The sequence below is a fragment of the Rousettus aegyptiacus genome, unplaced genomic scaffold, assembly GCF_014176215.1.
Source record: "Rousettus aegyptiacus isolate mRouAeg1 unplaced genomic scaffold, mRouAeg1.p scaffold_m13_p_13, whole genome shotgun sequence".
Taxonomy (NCBI): Eukaryota; Metazoa; Chordata; class Mammalia; order Chiroptera; family Pteropodidae; genus Rousettus; species Rousettus aegyptiacus.
In genome coordinates, this window is record NW_023416288.1 from 61,444,028 (window position 1) to 61,467,548 (window position 23,521).

The 23,521-nt window shown below is 40.5% G+C and overlaps 1 long non-coding RNA gene and 1 pseudogene across 11 annotated transcripts in view; one reads left to right on the forward strand and one right to left on the reverse strand.

The window, feature by feature from the left end:
* LOC107512825 overlaps positions 1-23,521 on the forward strand; it is a 187,055-nt gene that overhangs the window by 52,089 nt on the left and 111,445 nt on the right. The window lies entirely within an intron of this gene.
* LOC118611171 lies at positions 11,492-11,610 on the reverse strand (annotated as a pseudogene).

A 23,521-nucleotide genomic window follows, 5' to 3' on the forward strand; every position in this document is an offset into this window, starting at 1 on the left:
TTATTTACTATTGAATTGTAGGGGTCTTTATATATCTTGGATATTAGCATACCCATATGTGGTTTGCAATTGTTTTTGTTCTGTTGATTATCTCCTTTCCTGTGCAAAAGCTTTTTACTTTGATGTAGTCCCACTTTTCTGATTTTGCGTTTGTTGCAAGATCAATGTCGTGAAACTTTTCTTTTGCATTTTCTTCTAGTTTTACAGTTTCAGCTCTCTTATGTTTAAGTCTTTAACCCATTTTGAAGTGATTTTTATGTATGATGTAAGGTAAGGGTCCGGTTTCATTCTTTTGCATCCAGTTTTCCAGCACCAATTACTGAAGACCATGTCCTCTCCCCTTTGCGTTTTCCTAGTGCCCTTACTGAAGATCGAGTGACTATATAAGCATAGACTCATTTCTGGGTTTTTTGTTCTGTTCCATTGATCTACATGTCTGTCTTTATGCTAGTGCCAGTTTGAGAAGAGTAGCTTTAATATTTCTTTAAATATTCGATAGAATTCACCAGGGAAGCCATTGGTTCTGGGCTTTTCTTTGTTGGGAAGTCTTTTATTACCCATTCAACCTGCTTAGCAGTTACAAATCTGTTCATGTTTTCTATTTCTTCATGATTCAGTCTTGGTATATTCGAGTCCTGTGTGTGTTTCTAGGAATTTATTCATTTCTTCTAAGTTATTCAGTTTGTTGGTATGAAGTCTTTATCTCTGTGGTATCAGTTGTTATGTCTCTCTCATTTCTGATTTTATTTGAGTCTTCTCTAGTTTTTGTCTTTTGTCAAGGTTTGTCGATTTTGTTGATCTTTTTGGAAAATTACCTCTTAGTTCTGTTGATATTTTTCTACTCTTTATTCCATTTATTTCTGCTCCAATATTTATTATTTCCTTCCTTCTGCTAAGTTTGTTCTTCCTTTTCTATTTCCCTGAGTTGTAAAGTTAGCTTGTTTATATAGGACCTCTCTTCTTTTTTAATGTAGGTATTTACCACTATTCTCTTTTACTATTGCTTTTTTGCATCCCATAAGTTTTGAATGTTGTATTTTTGTTTTTGTTTCCCTCAAGATATTTTCTGATTTCCCTTTTGATTTCTTCTATGACCCACTTGGTTGTTCAAGGGCATGTTTAATTTCCACATGCTTGTGAATTTTCTAGTTTTCCTTCTGCTGTTGATTTCTAGTTTCATTCCATTGTGGTTGGGAAAGACACTTGGTATGATTTTAATCTTCTTAAATTTGTGCAATACATGCTTTCAAACAAGATATAAATTGTGTGTGTTGAAAGTAGAGTTCCAACCTTTCCACCATGTGAGGACACAGTATTAAGAAAGGCATCTGTTACCCAGGAAAGGACCTCTCACCAGACACCGAATCTGCTAGCACCTTGATCTTGAGCTTCCCAGCCTCCAGAACTGTGAGAAATAAATTTCTGCTATTTATAAACCTATCTATATCTCTGTCTATCTATCTATCTATCTATCTATCTATCTATCTATCTATCTATCTATCTATCATCTATCTATCATCTATCTATCTATCTATCTATCTATCTATCTATCTATCTATCATCTATCTATAAATTCCAAAGAAAGCAGACTCTGAAAAGGATATTAACATACAGGAAATTTACCGAGGGAGATTTTCAGATGAACCTAAAATCTGTGGAAGAGAAGGAAGCGGGATTGGGCATGGAAAGAAACGGGGCTGCAGCGCAGTCACAGGAAAGGCCTCGGCTGATCCCAAGGGGAGCACTGAAGGTGCGATAGCCATCCTTAATTGTCTCAAGTGGGATGAGGGACCAAGCATTTGTAGCCTCGCCTTGACTGGTAATTGGATGCAGGCTGTCTGTCCATGGAAGAGGGAATGTGACTTTGGCGAAGTGACTCTTTTCCGCTGAGGGTTGTCAGCTTGCAGCATGCGCAGTAGCTAGAGGAATAGCCCTTCAGTGCGAGACCTAAGCACATCTCAGCACTCACTGCAGTACACATTCTACACATCATTGCAGCTTGCCTTTTTGACCCAAAGTTATGTTTTTGAGATTTATTCATATGAAATTTATAGCTGTAATCACTTGTTTGGTTTTATAGTTTTCGGTTTTATAAATAGGTCACAATTTTAAAATATATTTTCCATTACAGACATTTAAGTTTTGCAGTTGTTCACTATTGAAAAAATGTGGCTCTGAGAATTTATTTACATATCTCAGTGCATGTACTTAGTTAATCTGGGGTATATAACCAGAAAATTCTTGGGACTTAGGATATGCATAGCTTCAAATTTAATAATTATAATGAAATTGCTGTCTCAAATAGTTGTACCTTGCTCTTTGTTCCTAAAACCCTTTGTCACTGTCAGACTTTAACTTTACCAGTTTGATAGGTATAAAATGATATCTCAATTGTGGTTTTAACTAGAATTTGGTTGATTACCTGTGAGATTGAGAATTTATGTGTTTATTAACTACTTGAGTTTCTTCTATGAAGTGTGTATTCTAATCACCTACCCATTTTCCTGGGTTTTTTTTCCTTATTAATTTGTAGGCAACCTTTATATTTTTATCTTACCCATCCTTTGTTGCCTATACATGCACAAATATCTCTCAATATTTGGCTTGATTGTTCACTTTTTAAATAATATCTTCTGTTGAAGAGGAGTTTCCCATTCAGTGCAAATTTAACTTCTTATCATTTGTGCATTGTTTCTTTGTGTCTTATTTTAAAAATTCTTCCTTAAGCTGAGGTCATATAAAATATTCTCCTCCGTTTTCTAACAAAAGTTTTAAAGCTTTGCTTTTCACGGCTTCACATTGCAACCCATATGAAAAGGGGTTTTGTGTGCATTGTGAGGTATCGACACCTTATTCTATTTTTCTATGGATAACTGGGTTTCCCAGCAGCATTTATTCACTAGTGCATGTTTTCTCCACGGAAGTGCGGTGGCATTTTGTCATACCAAGTTCCCATCTGGGTAGGTCTTTTTTTAAAATTAAGTTTATTGGGGTGACATTGGTTAATAAAATCATGTAGGTTTCAAGTGTATGATTCAATAATACATCATACATATGTTTCATTGTGTGTTCACTAATTTTTTGGGTTATTTTGTTCTATTTTGGTTGATTTATATTTTCCTAACATAATTTATTCTAATTTCACATTTTCTTTATTATGTTTATATTTCTTTATGGTGTCTTGTTGCCTGGTAAGGTAAGTCCTCCCTTCTCCTTTGTTCTTCTTTAAAATCATCCCTTCTTTTTGCCTTTTCTTCTTTAAAATCATCCCTTCTTTTTGCCTTTTGCTCTTCCATATGCGTTTTAGAATTAGGCTCCATGAGAAACATTTCCTTTGAGTGGGTTTATGTGTTGAATTTATAGATTGATTTGAGGAGAATTGACAGCTTTGCAGAATAACTGTTTTCTGTTGACGTCTTTTTTAATATCTATATTCAAATCTTTTTACTGTACACATACTTTTTATAAATTACTTTTTTTTTTACTAAATACTGACATTATGTTAATAAATATCTTCACCCACAATTTAATGACTCTATAACCATCCATTACTTGGCTAGACAGTAATTTATTAAACCATGCCCCTATTAACATTTAGATTAACCTATTCACAATGATTACTCTTGAACTCCCATCTTTCCCATCACAAAATTATACAGAAATATTCACCTAAGTTTTATTCCAGTAATGTTAAAAATATATAATTAAATATTTATCTGGGATGTAGTTAGGTGTAAGATTCAAGAAATGTATCTAACTTCCTGTCGTCCCATATAGTTAGCCAGTCATTGCCTGCTTTGTCCTTTTGATTTGACTCACTGCCTTTTTTGGTTCACCATCAAGAAACCATCAGCTGTGCTCCTACATAGCAGGCATTCAACAAACGTTTGAATAAACATACCAATTTCTTGCTTTTATTTACATGTGTTAATCTTTCATGGTAGCATATCTATTCCAGATCGACACCCCACTATTTTAATTATTAGAGCTGGTAGAACAAGACCCCCTTCATCATTACTATTACTATTTTCCAGATTTTCCTGGGCTCTTTTTGCATCCTTTTCATTTCAGATGAACTTGACATAATTGGTTGCATTCCCTTTAAAACTACTTTGATATTTATTGACAGCATATTGGTTTTCTGAAAAAAAAATCATAGAGTCATTTCTATTTTCATTTTCTGGCCTACTCAGTACTGCATGTTCATCTAATTTATAAATTCTGGAACTTTTGGGTTAGAAAAAATAAATCCCCAGATTTCCTTTTTGATTAAAATTTGAGGCAACTAAGGAAATCCATTGCAACAAACAGAGTCAGGCCACAGGTTTATTCTGTAAAGACAAAATGTTTTCTATATTGAGCAGCACTTCAAGGCTTTGCCGCCTCCTTATAAAACATGGCTTTCGTGGTACCTCATCTCCCCTAACCTAGCAGATTCTTGAAAAATAATAATATCTATACCCCTACTTCTCTGATTTACCTTTTCTTCATGGTAAAGAAACAGTACACAAAGCCTGTCTGAGGGAAGTCTGCATAACCCTTTTTCAATCTGGCAGTGGAGTTTGCTAAGTGAAGATTGAAGGCTGGTTCTCATGTGTTTGTCTTGTGGCTCTAGGCCAACCCATTTAGCCTTTGTCTTTTTTCCTTGCATAAAACTGCCTGTTTTTCACTTCAAATGGAAGTGTTAGGCACTTCAGAGATGTTTGTTTTTGTCACATGCATGCCATCTGTGGTCTCTTGGTATCTTAGACAGGTTCCCAAATTGACTGAAGTGTCTGTTGGTCAGCATCCAGAGAGGTGAGGACCCCGGCCTGTGGCGTTGGTACGACCAGTGCTGCAGCACACAGCTGACGTCCACACATCCATGCTGTAGGCTCAGTTTTTAAAAGTTTAAATAAACCCTGAATTTAAAGTAATTTTAGATTTGAAGAAGGATTGCCAAGGTAGTACAGAGAGTTCCCAAATGTCCCTTTCACAGTCACCCCAGTTGTTGACTCTGCCATTATTATGTTACATTTGTCAAAATTAGGGGAAAAACATTACTACGTCACCATTAACTAAGATGTATACTTTATTTAGATCTCACTAGTTTTTCCGTAATATCTTTTTCTCTTCCAGATTCCTGGGCTCTACCCAGGATATCACATTACATTTTGTCATCGTGTCTCCTTAATTTCCTCTGGTCTGTGACAATTTTTCAGACTTGCCTTGGTTTTGATGACCTCGTCAGATTTGAGGGATGCTGGTTAGATATTTTTGTAGAATGTCCCTCAAATGTTTTTTCGATTATTAGACTGGGATTATGGGGTTTTGAGAGGAAGACCACAGAGGTGCAATGACGACACTCTTATTGCATAGTTGAAGGGAACATGCCGTCAACATGACTGATCCTGATGTTGACCTTGAACCTGGCCAGGGTAGTGTTTTCCAGATTTTGCCAATGTAAATTTATCCCCTCCTCCCATTTCCATGCTCTACTCTTTGGAAGTAAGTCACTAAGCATAGGGTAGACTCGGTTTGATAATTTTGTTAATTGTCTTATCTGTCTATACCCCGTTACATTTAATTTTTTTGTACTCTAAATGTATCGATTTTGTGTTTAAAGCCTTAAGAACAAGTAAAAATTGCCTAGACCTAAAAAGGATTTGCCATAGTTAGTAGCTGTGTTAAATCTAGTCCTTACATGTTTGGTTTACTGGTTTTATTTTAAAATCTTTATACACTGTGCACTGCATCCTTGTACCACGTGGGCTGCTCCGCTCTGCTCATATGGTCTCACAGCTTGTACTTTATTCTTTCAACATAAGGAAGCCTCATTTTTCTTTTACTGTTGGGGTAAGAAGTTTAGCATAAGAACATTTTATCCATACTGCAGCATGTCTGATAAATATACCAAAATATATTTATTCTAATTAATTTGATGGAACTCTTTCTACATAGAACATTGTCTTAAAAATTGATGATTTTTAATGCCCAGACACCTGTTCCGACATCCTAACAGGCAATTTAGCCCTCTACACACCTCTTCTACCTGTAGGGTGGCTGAATCATAGGAGTTCAGATTACAGATTGCTTGTTGTTTTGAGGGGCAAAATTCTCAATGAATTTGATTTTTTATTGTCTGATTTCTTTTGCACTCAACTCGCAATAACTTTATTAGCATTTCACTTCAAATCCATTTCTAAATAGGAATGAAAGAATAATAACATTATTGTTTTAGCATATACTAGGGAATGTTCTTGAAATGTAATATATAAATAATGTTTTGTTCATTGAATCCATCATTTACATGCTCTTAGGAAACTTAACTGTTTCAAAAGACATTGTGATAAACTTTGCAATGCTGAAAATGGCCAGTTTTGCAAACCAATCTTTGCAGACAGTTAATTTCATCCAGAGTTGCAAACATTTCATCAAGGCAGACTAGGTAAAATATTTTTCAGAACATTAGAACTTTATGTTCCTTCTTATTATTGTGAACTTATTTAAGAAATTATTTTGAGTGTGTTATTTTCTCTTTAAGTCAATTTCAGAATCTAGTACTAGGAAAAGAGTTTAAAAAATATATTTTAAGAGGACTTTTTGCACACTTCATGGTCACTCAGTTTGACAGCTCAAAAACAGAATAATGTTTTTAATCAGCTCCAGGGGAAATCCTTTCTCTGGCCCCTCGAGTCTACTTTCAGTCACTCAAAAGATTCTTAAATTCACATGGGGGATTCCCACTCGTTCTATAATAAGCCTCCTTTAAAGTTTTATGTGTGAAGAATGTAGCACAGTATTAGTATTGCGTGTGTTTTATATCTCAGTTGTGTCAGGCTGTGCAATGTGCCGTTACTTCGTTTTAAAATTACTCATTCTTTTTTCTAAGTATGGATGTGCAAGAATGAGAAAGACTGAGCATTATCATAAAATGAAATAATGAAAAGTTAATTTGTCTTCAGGTAGGTTAAAGGCCTTTTACGATCTTTGGACACATACCAGCTCTTTCTTCTGCAGAAAGGAAAGAAAACTCCACAGACTTTTGGCTGCAGGAATCCCCGTACCTGCCTCGTACTGCACCAAACATGCCCTCCCTCGTGAGCTGCAGGCTCTCCCGTCCTTCGCACTCAGAGTCAGGCATATTTTTACTGCTCAGATCTGGCTGCGTGTGCTTCCCGCAGTCACTGTTCAGGTCAGTTTCTAAGGTGTTGAAGTGATCTTCAACAAGATGATAAATGATGAGCCATCTGGGATGAAGAGCCATGCCATAATACGTGCAGTCAGTAAGCTACGGCAGTCTCAGAACCATCGGCGTCAGAAACCGCCTTTGCGATGCCTGCACTTTTCTCAGAGGATGTATTTACACTCCTGTGTGCTCAGTTACCCTGTTCCCGCAGGAACATGGGAAAAACCCTAGCCGTGGACCGGAGCCTGCTGTCCACCCACCCTCTAGCACTCTGCACGCCCTCTTGTTGCAAAATTTAATACCAAATGGAGGTTTTCTAACGTGGGAGGAAGGCTGGTAACTGCTGCACAGAAAGCAAAGTCCCCGGCGTCCTCTGCCGTCTTCTTCCGCACGCGGCCCGGGCCCGGCTGGGAGTTTGTTTCCGCACATCTGGGGAAAGCGGAAGGGACTGAGGCCGCCTTTCCCTTAAGGCTTCTGGATGTCCTCCCACCCCAACCCAGAAGCCAACAAACGAACACAAAACCAAACCAAACCGGTTTCTCCTGGATTTTCCTCGTTCATCCTTGGGTCTGTACATCTCAAACACTTATCTAACTTAACCTCTAGAATCCCCTTATATTTCTCCTCTGGTTGTAAAATTTCCAGAAATTTTACATCTAAACCACCTCCTGTTGGCCTGTGTACTTTTTAGCAGACTTGAGTCCGTCTGTGAGCCCCTGCTCCACGCTGGGTCTGCAGAGCAGCACTGCGTGGGCTGTGCCTCCGCCCAGAGGGAGGCTGTCTTCAGAACCAGGCTGCCTCTCGGGGCTAGTTTCTAGGCCACACAGAAACTGCCTCTTTCCGTGAGTTCCCCCGCCATCTCCATCTTTAATACTAAGCAGCAGAAACCACGATCTTAATATCAATTTATCCCATCCAACTTTGACTTGGTCCAAACTCAGAGCATCTAAAAGTGGGGTTGCTCAAGAAGATGTAACACCTTTACCTGGAAGGTTGACTCCTCCCCTAGGTAGGCTAACATTTATTCATTCAACAAACATGTATTATGTGCTCATTTTGAACCAGGCTCTGTGGTGAGATGAGGGATTCAGGAATAAAAAGGCCATCGCTGTCTTCAGTCAGCTTCCAGTCTCGTGAGGTACAGAGTGTTCGGTGTGGTGGCAGCTCTGATAGAGAAGCAGCTGGGAGCGTCTGCAGTCCAGACACTCAAGGCAAATGGTTCTGGAGGAACTGACGTAGGGACCTGGGTCAGGGAGGATGCACACAAGGAAACGTAGGGAAGATGGGGATTGTAAAAAGTGGGGGTGGACAGAGAGCCAGGGAAACGGCAGGTTCCCAGGACACTCCTGGGGAGGTTGCTGCCCGTTCGACAGCCTATAGAGGACCAGAGACCGAGGCGCATGCTGGAGACTGCAGGGTGTCAAAACCCGCTTGAGGTTAGGGTTTGTTAAAGGAAACTTCTCAGACAGTTTAGTTATGAGCACATGCTCGCATTTTATTCCAGTTTTGCAGTGCAAGAGAAGAGGCCCCTGGAAGACTTACTCTTGGTAGGGACATGTCATAGGAAGAAAGAATGATTAAATCATCACTGAAAAGAACGTCCAATTAAAAATCTTTAGAAGCTAACTGATAGTTGACCGTCCCCGGGGTGGATGGCAATGAGTTCTCTAGAATAAACCTCAGTCATCTTAAATTTTATTTGAAAATTTCATTAGAAAAAAAGAGTTTTGTCTGGAATGTTGTTGATGTCTTCCTACTCGGATGTTGTGACTTAGAAAGTAGGCAACGTGGTGCTATTCCAGACCAGGTTTGGGGCAGTTTTTCTTTTATAGGTTCAAGGTCACAGTGGAGTCAGTTGAGTTTTCAGGGATCCACTGGTGAAGAGCTTTGTAACCTAAACCGAGGAGAATTTGGATTTTTATTCTGAGGGTGATAGGGAGCCACTGAGGGAATTTTAAACCCCAGCCATCAGTGTGGGCAGCAGATTAGCTGCAATGTGAGGCCGGAGCAGCAGGGATAGAAGTTAGCAGAATATTTTAATTATCCAGGGGGAATAAAAAAAACATTGAGGGCTTTGAATTCAGCCTGTCGTTTCTATTTTCCCCCCACCCCTCCACCTGGAGCAGCTCTGAGACAAGTGTAGCTAGAGATAGTAGTGGCTTTTCCTCCAGAGAGTTGCTTTTAACTTTGTAAATTTAGATGATTGTTTTTACCACAAGAAAAGAAAAGATGATGATAAAGAGGTGTTAGAGGAAGTAGCCAGACTGAGATAAGAAAAGAGTCAAGACCCTGGGTGGGGGTGGGGGGTGCAGTGGGCAGACTCTGTCTCCTGCCCTGGGCCAGTTCACTTGCCTCCTCCTTCCTCAGTTGGTCCCATCTCTGTCCTGAGCCCCTAAAGCAGGTTGGAAGAGCAGATACTGCAAGGCCCTGTATGCAGCCTGGCTCAGAACCTGCTCCAAGACACTTCCTCCTCATTCTATTGGTCTAAGCGGACCCAGGGCCAGCCCAGATTCAAAAGGGTGGAGAAACAGATTTCACCTTTTGATGGGATGAGCGACTGGTGCCACAATACAAAGGATTGTGGACATAGGGAGGCATTAAAAAATAAAAGTAGTTTCAGAACCACGGTATTATTTGGCCTCAGCATTGGGGCCTTGAGGCTATTCTCAGTTATTCCTGCTCTAATTTGCTGTAATTACATAAGATTCTGCCCTTCCTCAGAAACGGGCAGGCTCAAGCTACTTTGTCCTCCTTTGGCGCATCTGCTGTCTTTAAAATAGAACCTTCAGCGATGCCCTTGCCCCAGGTGGCACACTTGTTGGCATGTGGTGACCCACGCTGTGTTTTCTTGTCACCATTTGACAATGTCATGGTGTCATTCTGGGCAGAGGTGTAGCCAGGTTGCGAGAAACAGCAGAGAACCTGACCTCAGGATGGGTCTGCAGTGATTTGGGAGGTCACACCCCTTGAACGGTTTTCGCCTTGGTGTCTCTGTGGTCTGACTGTTCCAGTATCTTCTGTTTTGTCTTTTATTATAACGGTTAATCACTGTCATATCAACATATTGCCATATAAATAACGCTCCTTAATTACCTGATATAGATTGTATTGGCATATTTGAGAATATTCATTTCTCTTCTAAACTTGATGTGAATAGAGCCTTGTCCTTAACTTTTATTCTTGTCAGAAACCTATATTCAAAATGGATAATTATTCTCATCTTGCTTTTCTAATGTCATCTCGGTTGCAAAAATATCTGCCTCTAAGAACTCAGGAGGAATTACTTTGTGGGAGCAAAGGTAGTGAGTCATACTTGCAAGCTTGGAAATGAGAGTTCATTTGAGCCTCTTCATCCATCAGCAGGTTTCCTAGGTAACCATTTATGCAGTAATTAAAAGATGAGGAACTGAGAGGTATGTACTTGAAATTTTAATCCTCAGATGCAACTCCTGTCAGATTGAGATGTCAGTTTTTATTTTTTCATTTAAAATAAGTAAATAAAAGCTTAACACTTAATTAGAGAAAAACACTCTTAAGATGAGTGTGTGTGTTGTGCTTTATCCTTATCTCTTTAATACCTTTTCTCTGATGGGAATGTTTTTATATATATAAATGCTGGCTTATTTGGGAAAGCAGAAAAATTACTGCTTGAAATGATTTCATTTAGCTGTGAAGTTATTTGGAAAAGCGGATCGTCTTTTCATGTGCTTGTATCTGAGTTAGTTGTCATCAGTAGAATTTCCAGGAGGTGGAGAAGTTTGTTAATCATTTATTTCTTCTCTTAGTGCTTGAATTTTTATTTATCCCAATGCTTTAGCTGTTTCATTGCACTGAAACGTGCTGTGGGGGAAGCGTCATCGGCCACCCGTGAGCAAGAACACGGGACTCCGTAAGCAGAGTGGACACAACCTGGATTTGCTGAAGGTTTTCCTCTCTTTACTCTCATCCTTTCTGTATCGGTTTCTGTTTGGATGTCTGCAAGGAGACGATCAACATCTCTCCCTCTGTGAAACACTAACATTCCCAGATTTAACATGGACTTGCATTAAGCTCCATTTTAATAAATAAAGTGGCTTTTTTTCATACCAGGGAGAGAAGAAAGTCTTACTAGTTATGAGACAGACTCATTTTCAGTAGTGTTGGAAATAACCTGAAAAGAATTGGAATAGTAAAATATTAGTAGTGTTAACTTTTAAATAGGTTTATGTTATGACCTGAAGTCATAGAAATGCAGAAATGTGAAACACAAGATGAAATACGGAAAATGGCTGTCTGTCTGTCTTTTTTTCTTTTTGTTTTTTCTTTTTTTTTCTTTTTTTTACATGTCTACAGCTCCTGGTCTTTCTAGGTGGTCTCCCATCCAAGTATTAAGCAGGCCGGCCCCTGCTTAGCTTCTGAGATCAGACAGGATCAGATGTGTTCAGGGTGGCCTGGCCATAGACTTTTTTCTTTCTTCTTTATGGTAACATTGATTAACGAAATCTGATAAGTTTCAGCTATACATTTTAACAGTAAGGCATATATATATTTACACTCTGTGTTTACCTCTCATAGTTAGATTTCTTTCTGTCACCACATATTTGACCCCTTTTACCCCATCTACCTCCCCCCACCCACCTACCCTCTGGTAACCACTCGTCTGTTGTCCATGTCTGTATTTGTTTGTCCTGTTCATTTGTTGCTTTTACATTTCTATCCTGCATATAAGTGATATCATGTGATTTTCAGCTTTTTCTGTCTGGTTTATTTCACTTAGCATGATTATCTTGAAGTCCATCCATGTTATCACCAATGGCAGTATTTCATTTCTTCTTACGGCTGAGTAATATTCTATTGTATATATGTGCCACAGCTTCTTTAGCCAGTCATCTATCGTAGAACACTTTGGTTGCTTCCATGTCGTGGCCACTGCTGAACATCGGTGTGAAGATATTTTTGGATATGAGTTTTCAAGTCTTTGAGGTAAATACTCAGTTGCTGTTTTTCTGCTGGAGGCTGGAGGAGCCACTTCCCCACTCTGAGCCACCAGTGGGCTTTCTGAGTATTTGGAGCTGATAGCCACAATAAAATCTGAATTTTCTTTTGGATACTCCTCTTAATTTCGCTGTTGCCAACAACTTGGAGACTCTCCTGCTGCAGAAATGTGGCAAGTTAAGGTGAATTTGTCTTGATGGTTTTTTTCTCCCTAGATCTATGGAAGGAATTATGATAGCAGATCCTACTCTAGAGCCAAGGCTCTGGACATTTTAGTGGTATTGATGAAGCTCTACCCTTAATTTTCACTTGTTTTCATTTAATGACATATTTGAAATGTCGAGCTGTAGTATATAAACTGCCTCAAGTTATTTTTTTTAAAAATGTAGGTTATAGTGCCCTGGCTTATCATTTTTAATACTGACATTTTCCCATTTTTTCGTGAGATAAAAATTGATTTATTGATTGATTTGTGATACATTGATTCACTGACTTTCTTCTATTTGTCAGTCACTGTAAGAGGTGTTGGGATACAGAGATAAAGACCTCATCTCTTAATCTTTTAAGGAGAGGTATGCAAGTAAATTTTGGTAAAACAATAGCAAAAAACTTGCTTAGCACCGACTGTGTGCCAGGCAGATGTTCTACGTGCCTTCCAGGCATTGACTTTAACTCATCTCATGAATGGATACAGAAGCCCTGTTAGTTGTTGTGATAACTTTCTCTGTTTTACATAGGAATGAGTGAAGGCCCGGGGAAGTTAAGTGCTTGTCTAAGGTCATAAAGCTTGTTTTGGTTGACAGTCATATGTATTAACTGCCGTGATAAAGCTATTCATGGAGTGCTCTGGAGGAACCGAGGGAACATCCAGCTGGGAAAATAGAGAATAGAGGTGTAGATATCAATGAAATGTTCCCACAGAAAGCACTACCAGAGCAAGTCTATTCAGAAGAGTCGAAGAGTGATGAAATACTTATTTGGCAACACAAGATGCTGCATTATAAATGGCTTCACCAGTTGAATCAGGGACAAAATTTTGGAAGATGAGGAGATAGTAAAAATATACCAGATTCCTGCATCTTCACAAGGGAATAGATTTCCAGTTTGGAGGCAAACCTTTGCTTTCAGTTGGTGTAAGATAAGACAAAAAACTTGGCACTTAAAACATTCTAATAGAAAAATTCATTCACTTATATTCTGTCAGCATGCGGGTAAATCTGTGACCCCTTTTAAAAATGTTCTAAGGTGATTTTCCCAGTCACTGAAGATTTTATCTTAGGAAACTTGTTGTAACCTGTAGCAATAGTCTACTAGTATTTATTTTGTATAAATGCAGGGGAAGGATTGATTTATATCTTTCAGAGTTAAAGCTGGCAGGAACTTACCTAATTAGGTAGATTAGTTTTATCAGTACAGAGATACAGAAATATTCAGCAGGCGGGGTTGGCAGTCCCCATGCCTGGCCAGGGTGCAATAGATTTTTGCTCTTCCATCTTTCTGTAACAAGTTAGAAGCATCAGCCTTGTGTATGACCATCTTTTTTGCCCCCCTGTAACCTTTACCTGCCGACTGTCTCATGAATCCCGCTCATCACTGTCGGCCGTTCTCTGTCCTCACCCAGCCTAATTGGGTGACCCACCTATTCCCCTGAGTTTTGGGATTTCTCATCACCAGTAATTTTCTCCCCACTCCCTAGGCCTTGTCTACTCATGGCTCAGAGCAGTAAGTCAGAAATTCTTCATTTGATCACACCCTCTTGTCCCTCCTCCAGGCTCCACAGAGTTAAAGCCCACCTCTCCTTTGATGTCACTGAGCCCCACAGTGTGCTGACTCCTTCTCTGCCTAGGCCGTCAGGTCTTTCCTGTCTTGATTTGCCTCCTTATCCAACTTAGGACCCATTGTCCAGGGTTTAAATCACTCCTTGCCAAAAGCCCTACATTTGTGACCACTTTGTTCTTTTGTTTGCACCTGAGCTGCTGAGCAGTGTTGGAGAAAATGACACAACAGGGAAGACTGGTACCTGTCCGCATAAATTCAGGTGTTGCTCCAGTCCTGGGCAGCAGTCAGACATGTCATTCCGCTTAGCTGCTGTTCTGATTCTTCATGGTGACCGTGTTTCTAAGCTAACTCACTCTCTTCTAACGTAGGATGCTTCTCCTCCCCCTGCTCTCGTCAGACAGTGCATCCGGGCTCCATGCACCTGCCACTGAGCCTTCTCTGTCCCTCGGCGTATGCGCCCTGACGACCTCCTGGTTTTCCTTCTACCTTTCACATTGTCTTAGTCACCTTCGCTGGTTTCATCTCCGTCAAACTGACTTCTATTAAGAGGCAAGTACAGATGTCTGTTTTCTCTTTGAAGCCCAGTAAAATGTTTTTGTGCTTCCGACCTTTGCCTCCTGCTGGAGTGAAACTGGAATTTATTGTAGGGTAGCAGGGCCCTGGCTCTCTCCTGCTTTGTGTGTGGGCACGCATGGGCCACAGGACTTCACTCTGTGGTCTTGGCTAAATGCTATGCCAAGTTGTGCAGAGCAATCGTTTCCCTTGGCTGCTGAATTGTCCAGCAGCCTGCAGAAATAGTCCCTAGAGGGTAAGGTTTGATTGGCATCTTTCAGATTAGAAATGGGTAGGAATTTCCTAGCTAGATGAGTTTTATTATTATAGTGTGCTAAAGTGTTATCTTCGGTGTGGCTCACCAGTGCCATTGCGGATTACTGAGGTGCAGTGAGGTGAGAGATTTGACCCCCCTGCTCCTGCCGCGTAAACCTCAGCCTCGGTGTGCTCATTCTCTGACCCACTGCTGGGGGCTGCTGCCCACCTTCCTGCTGCTCTTTTTGTAAACGCCGCCGCTCCCTCCTGTTGCCTCTGTGAGGCTCCATATTTCCCGTGATTTGGTTTCCTCTTCTTTGTCACGTCTCTTTGGATGCCTTTCACATAAAACTAGGAATATTCAACAGACATTATTCATTGATGCGTTAACTCTTTAGTTGCACAGCTGGGCGCTTGGGGCTGCAGAGATTACGAGAATGACACAGCGTTGCCCTTCCGGGAGTCATAGGGGAGAAACATCTAAATGTCATAGTAATTCCAGCATAGTGTAATAAAGACTTAATACTCAAGCCTTTTTTATACCTAATTTCACATCATCTTTAAGAAATTCCGTCAGGTTGCCGATACCGTCCTACATTACAGAAGAGGAAACTGAGGCTCTGAGAAGTGATTTGCTCAGTCTCTTCAACAGCAGGTCACACAGTGGGGATACGGTCTTAAGTGTGAGATGCAAAGTTTGTAACTACTGTGAATGCAGATTTTCTACTCTCCCGCATCGCCTCTTTCAAGGGGCAGACCGTGAACAGAATTCAAAATATATAATATGTAATAGACTATGTAATATTGAATATTAGCTTCATGAGGAGTTGGAGAACTAAGTAGCTGAAAGTCATGTGTCGTGGTGTTTTATTCCTCCTGTTTTCAGTATGATTGCTGGAGGGCAGTCTCCTTACTCTGCCTGAAAATTATACCATGTTCATTCAGTTTATAGTGCATTCGTTAGCACTATGAGTCTCATGTGTAACATATTCTCACCGAAATATTTTTGTGTTCCTCTGTTACCTGCCAGCTTCACCTTAAAATACGTCCCCATGGGTTTGAAATGTCAAATGCCTTACAACTGAAAGAGAAAAAAGATAGGGTTATCTATCACAAAGGGTCTGTAAGAACTGCTTTGTAGATCACTGAAGATAATAGTTTTATTTTAATAGTCCAGTTTTATCTATTTCAGTGAGCTGGAAACTAGCACCTCTGCATCCTTCTGAGGAGCTTGAGCTGATGGTGTCCTGTGCTGGGCCTGGCCATATTGCAGTGGACTGGCTGGGCCTGGCTTTAGTTTTTTGTGGGAAGCTTCCGTTTCCTGTGTTCCAATCATAATAGTTCCTACCTCCTCTCCCACGTCAACTCCTTTTGTTTTTGCTTTGTCCTTGACAGGCAAATCACAGATTATTTTAAGAGACTGTTTTATGATAACTGTTTATACACTTATTCAGTAAATATTTATTAAGCATTACTACCAGCCAAGCACCATTCTGAGTGCTGAGGACGTGGCAGGGCACAAAACAGCATCTCTGCCTGCTTTGAGCTTTTGTTCTGGTGTGGGAGGCACCCGGTAAACCAATAACCACGTGATGCAGTGTCAGGTGACAACAAATGCTGCGAAGAAAAATCAAGCTGAGGAAAGGGATAGTAATAAACAGGAGTGCAAGGGCATGCTGCTGTTTTAGCCTAGTCATCGGGTCTTTTTCGGGAGGGGACATTTAACAAAAGACCTGAATATCTTAGTCAGTTCGGGCTGCTCTAACAAAAATAACATAGACTACGAGGATTAATATCAGACATTTATTTCTCACAGTTCTGGAGACTGGAGGTTTGAGATCAGGGTGCCAGTGTGGGCTGGTTCTTGGTGAAAACCCTCTTCCTGGTTTCAGAGGGCTGCCTTCTGGTTGTATCCTCACCAGGCAGAGAGAGGGGTTATCTGTCTCATGTCCCTTTATCAGGGCACTAATCGCAATTATGAGGGCTCCATCCTCATGACCTAATCACCTCCTGGAGGCCCCACCTCCAAATACCATGACATTGGGGTTTAGGACCTCAACGTCTAAATTCTGGCAGAATACAAACAGTCCTTAGTGAGTGAAGTGTGAGGAAGAGCATTGCAAGCACAGGGAACTGCAAGTTCAAAGGCCCCCGAGGGGAGACTGTGCTTGGCATGTGGTCCCCTCTGTTGTCACGGGAGCCACATGGTCAACAAAGGAAAGAGCACGTGGAAAGGAAGTTGGAGAGGAACCACAGGGTCCAGGCCCAGCCTTTCTGAACAGGGGAAAGATGTGTTAGGAGTTGTGATTTTAAAAGGTCACTGTGGATGGATGCTGGGGTGGGGTGGGAGCCAGAAGTAGGAGTGCGAAGCAGTCTAGGTGAGAGGTGGTGGTGGCTGAGACGGGTGGTGGCAGGGGGTGTGGAAGAGATGATCGGGTTGGGGACGTTAGAGGTAGAGAGGGCACGATTTGCTAATAGATCGGTTGTGGGGTAGGCAAGAAGGAAGAGCCAAGGATATTTTCCAGATTTTCAGACTGATCAGATAGGTGAGGAAAGGCGCCATTTACTGAGACAGAGAAAAAGGGATGCGCAAGGTGTTAATAGGGGAAGATACCGGTAGGTGTTCCACGAACAAAAGATGTCAGCGTCAGATATGTTTTGGAAACATTGTTCTAGAGCACAATCAGGACGACCAGAGTAGACATGACAGAATATGGGGGAGAGGGCTAAAGAAAACCATTTTTCTTTATCCCCCTGTTTTTACCTTAAGAGGTAAAAATTCTGTCGGTGTTCCCACCGAGGGTTACTGCACGGTGGTATAATACATGGGAAAAATCACCTAAAGCCAAACAATTGGTTCATCATTTCACTTGACCACAATCATAATGATTGCACTGATTGTCCAAGTGGAGTCAGTCACGGTGTTTGGGGAAAGCCAGGGCAATCAAGGATGCATTCAAAGTTTCCTGAGGAATTTTCTCACCATGACGGAAAAGGAACCTAGGGTTTCCCCACAATGCTAGATTCTGGAAGAGTCAGTGAAACTTCTTTATGGACTGTGGATAGGAAATAGCGGAACAAGATGAAAAAATACAGACAGAGAATAACTGGAGAGCAACCAATTCTACAGTGTCGCTTGCCATGGACAAAAGATAGGACTTTGTCAGGGGAAGAGAATTCTCACAAGGGTCGATGGAGAGGTTTGTAGGTCTGTGTTTGAGTAATGGAATGTTGCCCCTGCTTCCTGCCTTTATTAAAAAGAGATTTTGTTTGTTTGTTTGTTTGTTCTTTGGTAACACTCACATGTCGTAAAATTAGGCGTTTTCAAGTAAACAGTTCAACAGCATTTAGTACATTAATGTGTTGCAACTACACCTCAGTCTAGTTGCAAGACATTTTTATCATCCCCAAACCACATTTATTAACCAGTCACTCCCTGCATTTATTTCCCTCCCTCCTAGATCTGGCTGGCACCTTAACCTTTTTTATGGGGTACAAGAAAGCAGTTTTGACCATGGGTGAACACACAGACTGCTAAGGACCAGGAAGCCTGGACTGGGGATGCCGGCTCACAGGCATTTTTGGAGGATGCTTTTCACTTGTTGAGGGCACCAAGAGCTTGTGTAAAGAGATGAAAACCTTGAGTCATTATTGAGTTCTTTCAGCCTGGGATTTGAAATAGTCTAGTCTCGAGACTCGCCCATACCTCTGCTCAGTTGTCCCGGATCTTCAAGGACCATATTTCAGAAACTTAATAATAAGGTTTGTAGAGCTAAGTGAATGGAGTGGTGAAAAATACATGAAGTGGAAGGACTCTCCCATTCCTTCTTTACTTCCTCTGTTATGGACCATATGTCTGTGTCCCCCCAGAATTCATACGTTGAAACCCGAACCCCCGGTGTTAGGATATTTGGAGGTGGTGCCTCTGGGAGGTGAGTAGGGTTAGAGGAGGTCATGAGGGTGGGGTCCTCCTGATGGCGTTAGTTCCTTTTCAGAAGAGGAAGAGGGACCAGAGCTCATCCCCCCTCCCTCATGTGAGGATGCAGCGAGAAGGTGACCATCTGCAAGCCAGAGAGATAGCTCATCCCAGAATTTGACCATGATGGCACCTTGATCTTGGATTTACAGCCTCCGGAACTATGAAGAAATACATTTGCGTTATTTATTAAGCCACCCAGCCTGGCCAACTGTGACAACTTCCCCTCTGGTTTATTTGATCAATGAGCTATCCATGCCAGTTGCACAAAACTAAATAATTAAATCCAAACAGTATAATGGTATATACAGTTTAAGCAAAAATATATCTTCTCCCCTCCATTTGTAGTTCCTCTGAGGTAGCTATTTTACCAGTTAGGGTTCCCCCCCGCCCCGCTTTAGATCTGTGCCATCTAATAAGGTAGCCATTTGCCACTCATGGCTACTTAAATTTCAATTAATTTAAATTAAATTTGAGTAAACATTCATTTCCTTGGTCAGACTAGCTGCATTTCAAATGCTCAGTATCCATAAATGGCCAGTTGCTACCATTTTGAACAGTATAAATAAAGAACATTGCCATCATCACAGAACGTGCTGTGGAATAGCACTCTTTTAGATGAATTCTGTTCATGTACAAACGTACACACACACGGAGTTGACATAATATTGTACATACTCTTCTGCAGTTTGTTTTTTTCACCTAACTGAAAAACTGTTAATTTAGTGTGATCCACATGCTACCTCATGCCAGAAAAAAATTTTAAACAGAGTGGATAATCAAAGTTTTAGTAAATTAAAACTTTTAATTTCAGATTTTAGAGATAATTGCAACATATCTTTAATGCATGTTCCAATTTTAATAAAAAAAAATCATTTTTGGAAATGGTCCATTCAGCCTTGGATATGTTAAGAAAGAAGATCCAGGAGATCTTGAGATTAGTTTACTATGCTTATTAGAGATACTCATACACACACATTGTTTTTCTATTTTGTAACAGGGCTTTTGACCTTTTTTGTCTCTACCTATTATTCAGTAGACCAGCGTTGTCCAAAATGGTAGCTACTAGGCACATGGGGTTTTAAAAGTTAAAATTAAAGATTCCATTCCTCAGTTACACTAGCCAGTTTCGAGTGTTTATTAGCCACATGTGGTTGGTCGATAATGATATTGGACAGCATGGGTCTGGAACATTGCCATTTTGTAGGAGGTTCTGTTGGACAGGTTGCATTAGAGGCTTTCTTCAAATACATTTCCATTATGTGCAGTGATTTTTTCCGCAGATGAGGCATGGGAGACTCTGTCCAGGACATGATAGAATTCCTGGGAGTGGATGGAGAGCTTGCAGTTTTATGCCCTTCCTGCTCAAGAATCTGATCCTTCCCTCTGAAGACACATGTCCTTATCTATTGAGAATTAGTGTTCTACAGTAAGTCAATTGTGGGAAAGAAAAGTAGTTCTGTTAGCTTTTCAAGGTTAGAATGTCACCCTAAGGGCTAATTGATGATGCACATGTACTGCTAGATACAGCACCTGTATGTAACAGTAAATGTTACTGTTCAATTCAGACTGGAAAGTGCTTAGTAACATTTGTTACAATGAGTGCTGACAAAAAATTGTGTTTAAGCTCTTTATTTTTAAAAAAGACAAAAATAATAGAATGTTGGAAATGCACCCCTTTGTGTAGAACAAGATGTATGTGTGTCTTCATTTATGTTAGAAAGTACACAATCTGTATGAACTCACAGGCAACGGTTAGAATGATTCTGTCTGGAAAGGAAATAGCGTTAAGAGGGAGACAGGGAAAACAGAGAACAACTTTTTCACTATATATATAGTCTGTTCTTTATGTACCTTGTAACTGTGTGCTTATATGACTCAGTTTTTTTTAAAAAAAAAAATCAGTAAAATAATGAAGAAAAAAATAAACACATTCTTAAGATGTGCAGGTGCCCAATAAATTGTTTACGAAAAAAGGGTCGCTTAGGGCAAGTAATTATATACAGTGAAACAAGAGTAGAGGGCTGGCTAGGGGTTTCGCGTGACAATCAGAGGAAGCCTCCTGGTACGCCAGGACCCTGGGGGTCGACACACCGTTTCTTACAGGCTGGTTATTTTGCAGCAATTAAAGCTATTTAAAACTGTTTTATTACATATAATTTAATACATTTTAAAAGAAAAAAATATTCCTAAGTACTAAATTATTTTTTTCCATGCAACCTTCCTTAACACTTGTGGAACACAGCTCAGGAAAGGCTGATTTAAACTCTAGGAGATAATTAGTCCAAAAAAGATGAGGTTGAAAAGAAATCGTTGTAGGTCAGGGGCACTGTGCTTCAGCTTCAGTCTTTCAGAAAGATGAATGCTGGTGTTAATTGAGTGTAATTTGAATAGCGATGCACGACAGCTTATTCAGCACATACTGCCCACGTGTAAGTCACATGCGTGTTGAGTATGGACTTAATAGTCTACGCTGCCCCTCTGCACCCCCATCCTTCGCTTAACAGCTGCTATCGGTGACCAAGAGGTGGGAAGATTCAGCAGTGTGGGGATCCAGACAGTGGGGACAGAGCTGCTTGCTTCCACCACCAAGTCTCTGTGCAGCTTTCAAGAGACCATGCCATCAAAAATGGAGTGTCTGTGACAAGGAAGTGTTTGTTTTTTAAAACAGAGCCCTGTCATTCCACAAAATTGTTTTTTTTTTTTTCTTTTAAAGCAGGTTGCTGGAATCTGTAACTTTTCAGGAAGGAAAATTCAGGGGAAACTAGTCAGGGGGAAATTATGTCCTAACCTGCATATGTTATAAAGGAAATCTTGTTTGCTGTGGACATTTAAGGCAGAACTTCCCAAAGCCAAGGATAATTTTCAAAATGTTTGACAATCAGTGCAGCATAGGGACCCAGACGTTTGGAATGGATGCTAGCCTTGAATAACTGGCATGGCTGCACCTGTGCGTACAGGCTGCACCTTCCTCCTGCCAAAAGGTACAGCCATTTGAGGTAGGGGATGAGCCATTTTAGGTTTTGCGACAGAGCCCGTTGGTCGTCCCCCAGTATCCATAACTCCCTTCTTTATTAAGTCATTGGAACCCTCTTTCATAGCTGGAGTGCTTGGCAGTTTTATGGCCACACAACTAAATTCTGGTTGATGGGAGTTTTGTTATCATGTGCTCCTTTCTAGAACCTTCCTTAAGGGACAGCGTGTGCCCCTACTTTGCCCTTTTTTGCGCCTTTCACATTTTGCCGTCTGGACTGTGGACGCTACCATCTTGGACCATAAAGGTGAGGTCACGTATGGTAGAGCGACAGAACAGATCGAGTGTCATTCTCGTCTTTCTGGACTTTTTCTTGAGAAAGAAAGAAACTTCTCTTGTTTAAGCGACTGATACTTCGGGCTTCCTGTCACTCTCAGTCAAACCTAATTCTAACTAATGTAGGTCCCTGATCTACTTTTATCTTATTTAAAACTCCTAAGCATCCTGTGAGCGGGGTATTGTTTTAATTGAATGGATTAGGAGACTGAAGTTAAAGAAAAATTAAGTACACTCAGCTAGAGGCAGTATTTGAATCCATGTGTAATCTTTCTGACTTTAAATCACCAAAAGCTCAGTCCTTGCTTTAGTCAATAAACGAAACATAAAGAAAAGCATGCGCTGCCACATGGTTTTGTAACATTCACGCTTTGGCAGAGCCCCAATTTTGTGGATTTTTAAAAAAGACGTTGGGTTTTTCAGAGAAATTCATTTGTGGCTTTTTTTTTGAAAGTGAACAAACATGTTAACTGCTTTTCAGTCAATAATACTTATCAGAAAAACTTTTTTTTAATTTCAAAGAAACTTGTGTTGTTCCTCTAATTTCCAGTATTTGCTTAATTGTCATTTGCTAATTGGGACATTTCTATGAAAAAAAGAATAGTTCCAAGAGAGATTTTGTAGTTAATTTTCTTCAGCTATATCTACATTGAAGAAAATCTGGGATTATTTAGAATTCTCCTTACTATGTAATAACTCCAAAACATTCCCATATTCATTATTTGGTAATGTAGAAATTAGGATGATAGTGGAATAAAGGTCATAAATTATTTGGATTGTCCCTTGGGGGCAGCCTCTGCAGCCAGCGTTTCTGCTCAATTGAGATGCAGAACTTGAGGTGGGCTGCGTGCTGTGCTGCCTAGGGCTGGGGCTGACCGAGCAGGAGCAGGCAGGCTGGCCGCTGATACCTGGAGGGCAGGTGAGGCCCAGTGGGTCTGGGGAGGCTGGCAAACTGGGGCCCAGTACAAACAACTACTTGGCAGTAGAACCTGCAGTAGAGACAGGGATTTTGACCTGCTGCCCAGGCTTTCTACTGGTGCCCTGGGCGATGCTTCGAGTTCATTCATTTTTGTCATCAGAGTGGACACTTACTTGGTTAGAACAGCAGTGTCTGAGCGTATTCCTGAGAATATTGAGTCTGCAGAATTTGCTGTATAAAAAAAGGATTCCATGGCAAATATGTTTGGGGAAATGCTGAGTTCTAATTCCTCTCCTGGAAATTCAGACTTAGCATTTTCAAAGTCTTAAGATGTTAAGAAATCTATTTACCTTTAACACAGTTTTTGAAACCTACTTGAAAACCAAAATTCTATCTTTTTAAATTGAACATCCTATGGCCCTACCTCATAATTATTTTAACAAACAAGTTAACAATGATCTTGGAAATTATCGTCTGAGTAGGTGGAGTTCCTGAGACAGTGCAAGGTTTGACTCTTGTCAACATGGAACTTTCTTGCTGTCCTTTCTTGGTGTCCTGGTTTGCTTTTATTTGTGAGGCTATATTTTC